Raw genomic sequence first — 7698 nt, forward strand, 5'->3', positions numbered from 1 at the left:
AGAAACTAATTGCAATTTAGAAAACATATACATTAACAGGTTTAGGTTCATGAAATCTGTGCTTTTTTTTTAATAGTCCTATTACTGTCAATATAATATCGGTTTTAGTTGCATTGAAAAGATAGTTAAGATTTGTGTCAATACTAATACTCGAGTCCATATGGATCAACTATCTTTCTTAAAGGTCCTTATGTTGCAGTTTATATTTTATTGGCACACTTTAGCTTGTTCAGTTTTTTTTTTTTTTTGTAAAATAAAATTTATTATTTGAGAATATATTTACTTCATACGACACGGTTTAATATGTCTACTTTAATATTTTTGTGGTTATCATTCCCCTGAATTTCATAATTTTTTTTTCTTGTGCATTGGAGCATATATTATAATTTTAATTATTGATTTAGAATTAGTATCTTAAACATAATTTTTTTTTTAAACATTTACCCTGAAATTTTCAAAAAATTAAAATAACTTTTGATAAGATAAAAGGAAGTGTTACTTGGCTTAAAATTTTATTCAATCGCGAACATTTTGATTTGTCAGTTTCGTAATGAACACCCGAAACTCTTCTAGAGGTTCTACGAATAATTCGTTCACTAGGACACGAGGCTCATCAGCTTCTAGAAATAACATATCAATAGAACTTCAAGAGAGCACTGGTGCAAAACCAAAAGTAGTTCATTCTCCTGCAGCCAGGACACAGGTCAATAGGGCACAAAGCTCAAGCAATTTGTCATCGTCTGGTCTTTTTCAAGATATTGTAGTAATGGATAATCAAAATTCTGCTTCACAGCCGCAATTAGTTGCAGCTCCAGAGGAAATTCCCCGCAGATCTTCCCTCAATCCAAACGTAGACCCGTTTGTGCATGCTTCGACTTCTAGCAGTAATGCTCCACTAGTTCCAAATACAAACTATGCCATCCCTAATAGTACAAATTCATTCGATTCTTTGCTAGCACTTATGCAGCAAACAATGAGGACGACACAAGAAGAATTCCGAAGAGAGTTAACCTCAATTCGGGAAAGTATATCACAGATAGGTAGTGCCCCAACTACGTCGTCAAATAGACCCCCTGAAATGTTTCATAACTTTACCAGTTCACAAACCCCTAATTCTAATCGTATGTCAGACCAAAGTAGGATAGTAGAAAATACAAATGTAAAATTAGAAAAATGGAAGATTTCGTATGACGGAACAGGATCTGTTTCAGATTTTTTGTTCAAAGTCGAGACCCTCTGCACCCGATTTAAATGTTCTGATGAACATTTGTTATCCAATTTTCATATCCTTCTGGAAGGTCGTGCTGAGACCTGGTATTGGCTCTTTAGCAGACAGAATCGTAATATCACGTACTCGTTTTTGCGTAATGCATTAATTAAAGAGTTTGGATATTTGGAATCCGACCACGAGGTGTTACTGAAAATTTCGTTGCGAAAGCAACAATTTAAGGAAACTTACGATGATTTCCATGCCTCTGTGGTAGCCATGAACTTACGGCTCCAAAATCCACTCCCGGATGTAACACTCATAGATATTATGAAACGAAATTTGAACCCAAACTTACGATTTTTAATGTTCAATTCTGATCCTAGAGATCTTAATGATTTCCGAGACATTGCCCGGAAAGCGGAAAAGGTTTTACGGGAGACCAAATTTCAAACACCTAATATAGGAACGTCTCGAAACATTAATGAGATCGATACTTCACTTCCAGAAGTCTGTGAATCTGAATATGTAGACCCTCAAGTCGAGGCATTGAAATTACCTAATAAAAAGGTCAACCATGATTATTCTGGCATTAAATGTTGGAATTGTTTGGAGTTTGGCCATTCATACATATATTGTTCGGAAGAAATCAAGAAGCCTTTTTGCTTCAAATGCGGTCAACAGGGTACCTTGACACCCAAATGTCCGAACAAACATTCTTTTCAGGGAAATCGAAAAGTGGGCGAAATGGCTACCGGGGACACTCGTCCACCCCCACAAACCCCGAGTTTGAACTAAAGTCTAATTTTAACGAAGATAATTTTAATTTCGTTGAACATTTTAATATACCTGCTAAAACATTTACTAAGGAAAATTCGATCCAAACCCCCAATTCTTACATTTGCGAGGATAATATAGAAAAATTACATGAAAATTCTATAATAGATAATTTTCAGGAGAACTCTTCCATACCTAAATCTATGCAAACCAATATTGAAACTTTTAGGAGTGATAGTAATGATTATGCGCCAAACAAACGGAAAATGACAGCCAAACCCACATTTAACATAGTTAAATGTAGAATACGATTCAAGAAACGTAAGTTTTTCCGAAAACTATTAGAGTCAACAGTCTTTAATGGGTCGGATGACAGGCCATTCGCTAAAGTAAAAGTAAACGAAGATACTCTTGTAGGATTATTGGATTCGGGAGCCAATGTCTGTGCATTAGGTAAGGATTGTCTATCCTTTTTGGAAAAAAATAAAATACCCTATACGCCGATTAAATCTGCAGTACATACGGCAAGTGGCAACAAACAGGATGTTATAGGCTTTTGCGTTTTACCAATATTTTTTAAGGGCGTTATTAAGAATATTACCTTTTATGTAGTCCCATCGCTTAGTCAATATGCTTATTTCGGTATTAATTTTTGGCGAGAGTTTGCTCTTGCTCCTGATATTATTCCAACCAATCTTGCTCAGGTTTCAGAAATTTCATTAGACTCAAGCTTGGAAAATTTCCACGAATTGACTCCAGAACAAAAGCTAATTTTAGAAAAGACAATTTTAGAATTCCCTTCGTATGAGAAGTTGGGTCTAGGTAGTACTGATGTATTACAACACCACATTGACACAGGCGACGCGGTTCCAATAAAATGCAAACATTATCCATTATCCCCTCCCAGACAAGAAGAAGCGTTTCAGGAAATCGATAGGTTATTAAAACTAGGCGTTATCGAAGAATCTAATTCTCCGTGGTGCTCACCGGCAGTACTTGTGAGAAAACCTGGGAAAGTTAGACTCTGCATAGATTCTAGGAAACTTAATGAGGTAACAAAAAAAGACTCCTACCCATTGCCTCACATCAACGGACTACTTAGTAGGCTCAAAGATACGTATTTTATAACAGGAATTGATCTCAAAGACGCATTTTTGCAAATCCCACTGACGGATTCATCTAAGGAAAAGACGGCCTTCGTGATACCGGGCAAACCGTTGTATCACTATAAATACATGCCTTTTGGTTTATGTAATGGGCCACAGACCATGAGTCGGCTCATGGATAAAGTCATTCCTTCACGATTGCGTGAAAATGTATTTATATATCTTGATGACTTGCTAATCTGTAGTTCCGATTTTGAAACGCACATAAGTCTGTTGTCACAAGTAGCGTCTTGCCTGAAGGGAGCCAAATTGACTATTAATGTGAGTAAAAGTAAATTCTGTCAAAAGGAGATCAAATATTTAGGATATATTGTTGGCAATGGTTGTTTAAAAGTTGACCCGTCTAAAGTAGAATCGATAAATAATTTTCCTCTTCCGAAGACACCAAAACAAATCCGTAGATTCATAGGTATGGCAAATTGGTATCGCTCCTTTATAAATAACTTCGCGGATCTTGCGGGACCTCTGACTGATTGTTTGAAAAAGTCGAAAGGAAAATTTTCACTCACTGATGAAGCTATTACAGCGTTTGAAAAACTGAAGGTTGCCCTCTCTTCTGCTCCAGTATTAGCGCAACCCGACTTCCAAAAAGAATTTGTAATACAATGCGATGCTTCCAAAATTGGGGTAGGCGGTGTATTGTTCCAATATGATCAGCAAGGCTTAGAGCATCCCATCGCGTATGTATCACAAAAACTGAATAAAAGTCAAAAGAATTACACGGTTACCGAACTGGAATGCCTTGCAGCGATTGTAAGTGTAAATAAATTTCGTCCCTATATTGAAGGTTTACGTTTCCGCATAATCACGGATCACTCTTCCCTGAAGTGGCTTATGTCGCAGAAGGATTTGAGTGGACGTTTGGCGCGCTGGAGTTTGAAATTACAGCGGTATTCATTTAGTATTGAACATAGAAAAGGATCCCTAAATGTTGTACCCGACTGTCTCTCTAGAATGGATATAGATGATTTATCTTTGGAAAATCTACCAACAGACATTGATCTCACATCACCTGAATTTGAAAGCGAAGAATACCAACGTCTCCGAAAATCCATCTCCGAGAACAGAGAGTCCTTGCCTGATCTGTGTATATCTGAAAACTTAATTCTGAAAAGGGTAAACTTTAGACAGGGTTCTGAAAATGAGGAAAATAGCTTGTGGCGTATTTGGATACCAATGTCCTTAGTACCATCAGTCATTAAATCTGCTCACGACTCGATAGGTTCATGTCATGGCGGTTTTATAAAAACATTATCAAGAATTCGACAAAAATATTTTTGGCCGACCATGATAAAGGATGTTAAAACGTATATAAGTAAATGTGATATCTGTAAAACTATAAAATCATCAAACCAAATTACAAGACCTCTAATGGGTAATCATATCCACACTAATAGACCATTAGAGAGGCTGTACTGCGACTTTTTAGGTCCGTATCCATTTACAAAGTCAGGGAATTCCATTATTTTTATATGTTTGGATCATCTAACAAAATTTGTTTTCTTAAAACCTATGAGGGCAGCAACAACATCTAACGTGATTTTATTTTTTGAATCTGAAATTTTTCCAACCTATGGAGTACCGAGGTTTATTCATAGCGACAATGCCAAGCAATTCCTTTCTAAGGAAATGAAAGACTTCTACGAATTGTATGATATATCTCACATTACAACAGGATTTTATGCACCACAATCTAATGCATCGGAACGAGCTAATCGCGAAATTATCACGAAAATCAGATTTTTTTTGCAGGACCATAAAGATCATCGTGAATGGGATAAGTATATCCCTCAAATTTTATCAGTTTTGCGTAGCGACTATCATTCTGCGATAAAATGTTCTCCCTATTACGCAATGTTTGGCCAGAACATGGTTCAGCATGGTTCGGCTTATAAGATTTTGGATACATTAGGTTGCTTATCAGGAGAAGATATGAACATTTGTAGCGATAGTAACAAATTGTCAAAAATAAGACAGAATCTTCGCGAGAATCTGACTATTGCACATAATAAAGGCGCTAAAACTTATAATCTTAGAAGCAGGCCAGTACAATTTCAAAGAGGTCAAATCGTATTTAGGAAGAACCACGTAATGAGTAGCATGTCCAAACGTATAAACAAAAAGTTTATGCCAAAATATATCAAGTGCAGGATTAAGGATAGAATAGGCAACAATCTATACGATATTGAAGATCAAAATGGGAAATATATAGGGAAATACCATGCTTCCGACTTAAGGTCTTGAATTTTGCCCGGCTTTCGTGGGTCGTGCCACACTTGCCAACTGTGAATAATGAAAATTGTGATGTGGTACGAAAAATCTTTCTCCTGCCATTAAATTATTATTGAATATGAATCTGACTTGAAATTCTATTGCAAAAATATTTCTCCCTATAAAATAACTTAAATTTAAGAAAAACGATTAACATAACAATGCTTTTTTTTTCAGTGTATTCGCTTGGTCCACTGAGAACAATTTATGTATGTATTTTGAAAACAAACAAAAAATCGGTTTCCTGTTCAAACTTCAACTTACGAACAAGTTTAAGTTTAAAGCAGGTTTGTTACGATTTTTTTTTTTTTTTGTTCAACAAATTTATTTGTTTTCTGTTTGCGTTCGTAATTGGTGGTTGGGATTCATTCCCCACGAAAATTATTTTATTTCAAGTTCAAGGTTAAACCTTGACACACATTCTGTTGTACATAATATACAACAATCACTTACTATTAAACAAAACAAAAAAAAAGAATTTTTACTCTTTAAATAGCTTTGATCATAGCGAAGAGTAAACATTTCTCTTTATTGGCATTTTTTTTCTTTCGTCTTTGCATTTATTTCTTTGTATCTAGCTGGACATGCAGAGAGTTTGAGCATTAGGTTGTTGTTGTTGCTGCATTTTTTTTATGGAAGAGAATGTTTATTGCGTTTTCCTTTTCATATATATTTGGGTTTTTGTAAGAATAGAGAAGTTTAAAATAAAGCCAGAGTTGGTTATAGGAGTTTTATGGATATTAATTTACTAAAACGAAATATATTCTAATTCATTTCATATTATTATGATAAACATATGGGTGTAGTTCACTTATCACCTCCTTAACAATTAATTTATATCGTTTAGGGGGTTATTATGAGAAAATTACATAAACATAATTAACATTTAGTGCGAATAAAGTTTTTTTTTATAAAATACATTGAGGAAAATCCTACAGGCACTAAATTTTCCATCCCTGTTTACTTAATTTGACTTAAAAATCAAAATATGTTTCAAATTCCATATTGTTCCTATTTAAGGAATGTATTTTTTTTTTTGAAGACAGTAACGGGACTTTATTTTCAACATTTAAAAAAAAAATCATGTTACTTGATTCAGGTTTTTGCGTAAAACAAATCATTTGTGAAGTGGATTTAGTGAAGAACACTACTAAAGCGGATAATTATCAATATAATTCAAAAGTGATTTTGATCAACATAATTAGTTAAATAAATTAAATTAAAGTTTTGCCCGAATTGTGATAGTTGTTAGGAAAGTTTTCCAAAGTGAAAAGGTAAGACAAAACTATTTCACTAACATTAGTTTTCTTTTTTCGAAACGTATACATAATTTCCATTATCATATTAGATTTTTTTCCTTCGCCTTGTATATAAGGAAACTCCAAGCCAAGAGGATATTCTCAATAGGACTTGCTGTAGCAGACGGAATACTAGATTTGTGATGAACAGTGTCTCCTGAACTCCACGTGTTTAGTTTTACCAGAGTTACAGTCATAAGGAAGATTCAGGTATAATTCAGACCGCGTGCCTGAGAGGGCCAAATACCTAATCACCAAGTGAGACAATTACGTAAGTTGTATGATTCCTAGGAAAAAAATTGTCGAAAGGCTAGTTAGTAACTCATCTATAGGTTCTTGTGCATCCACGTGAAACCATAAATCGACATTTCCTACGTTTCCGATACAGGAAGTAACCCACGTGGTCCTGTACTTATTGAGTCTAATCGGGAAATTCCAACTACATCAAATCAGATTTCAGGCGTTTTCAAATCACATGGTAAATTCCACATACACCAAATTATAGGAATCCACGTGTTTCTTATTGAATCCCACATTATGAAAATAATTTCATCAGAGCTTCACATACATTAAATCATTTTGCTGCCGAAAACCTCCAAAGTTTATTATTAAGGAAAAGAAAGAAAAATTCAAGAAAATTTCGTTTGATATATTATCCTACAACTCTTATTCAAATTAACATCATAAATTTAGTAAAATGAAATCATAAGAAATTTAATTATATAGATGGAACTTTAATCCTAAATTGCATGGCAATAATAAACTACAAACCTATTTTGTAAAACTAAATCTGATATACTTAAGGATAAAACTGGGGAAAAAATTATATAAATTTACGATCGGAATTAATAATCGGGAAAGCTTGCATGAATATACACATTTATTTTTTTCAAAACCTAGAATAGGAATACGTGGATAAGAAGGAAAAAGGATAATTTAAATAATTTAAATACTACTCGCAATTTAAACGATAATCAAA

General features: G+C 34.3%; 1 long non-coding RNA gene across 1 annotated transcript; it reads left to right on the top strand.

Annotated features, from left to right (window-relative positions):
- The first annotated feature begins 6547 nt into the window (after positions 1-6547).
- LOC119603352 lies at positions 6548-7698 on the top strand. Its single transcript, XR_005231405.1, has 3 exons — positions 6548-6695; positions 6770-6990; positions 7052-7698. It is a non-coding gene; the product is annotated as an uncharacterized LOC119603352 (long non-coding RNA).

The sequence above is a fragment of the Lucilia sericata genome, unplaced genomic scaffold (assembly GCF_015586225.1).
Source record: "Lucilia sericata isolate MDLA Ls3-8-SP2 unplaced genomic scaffold, ASM1558622v1 Contig000295F_arrow, whole genome shotgun sequence".
NCBI lineage: Eukaryota > Metazoa > Arthropoda > Insecta > Diptera > Calliphoridae > Lucilia > Lucilia sericata.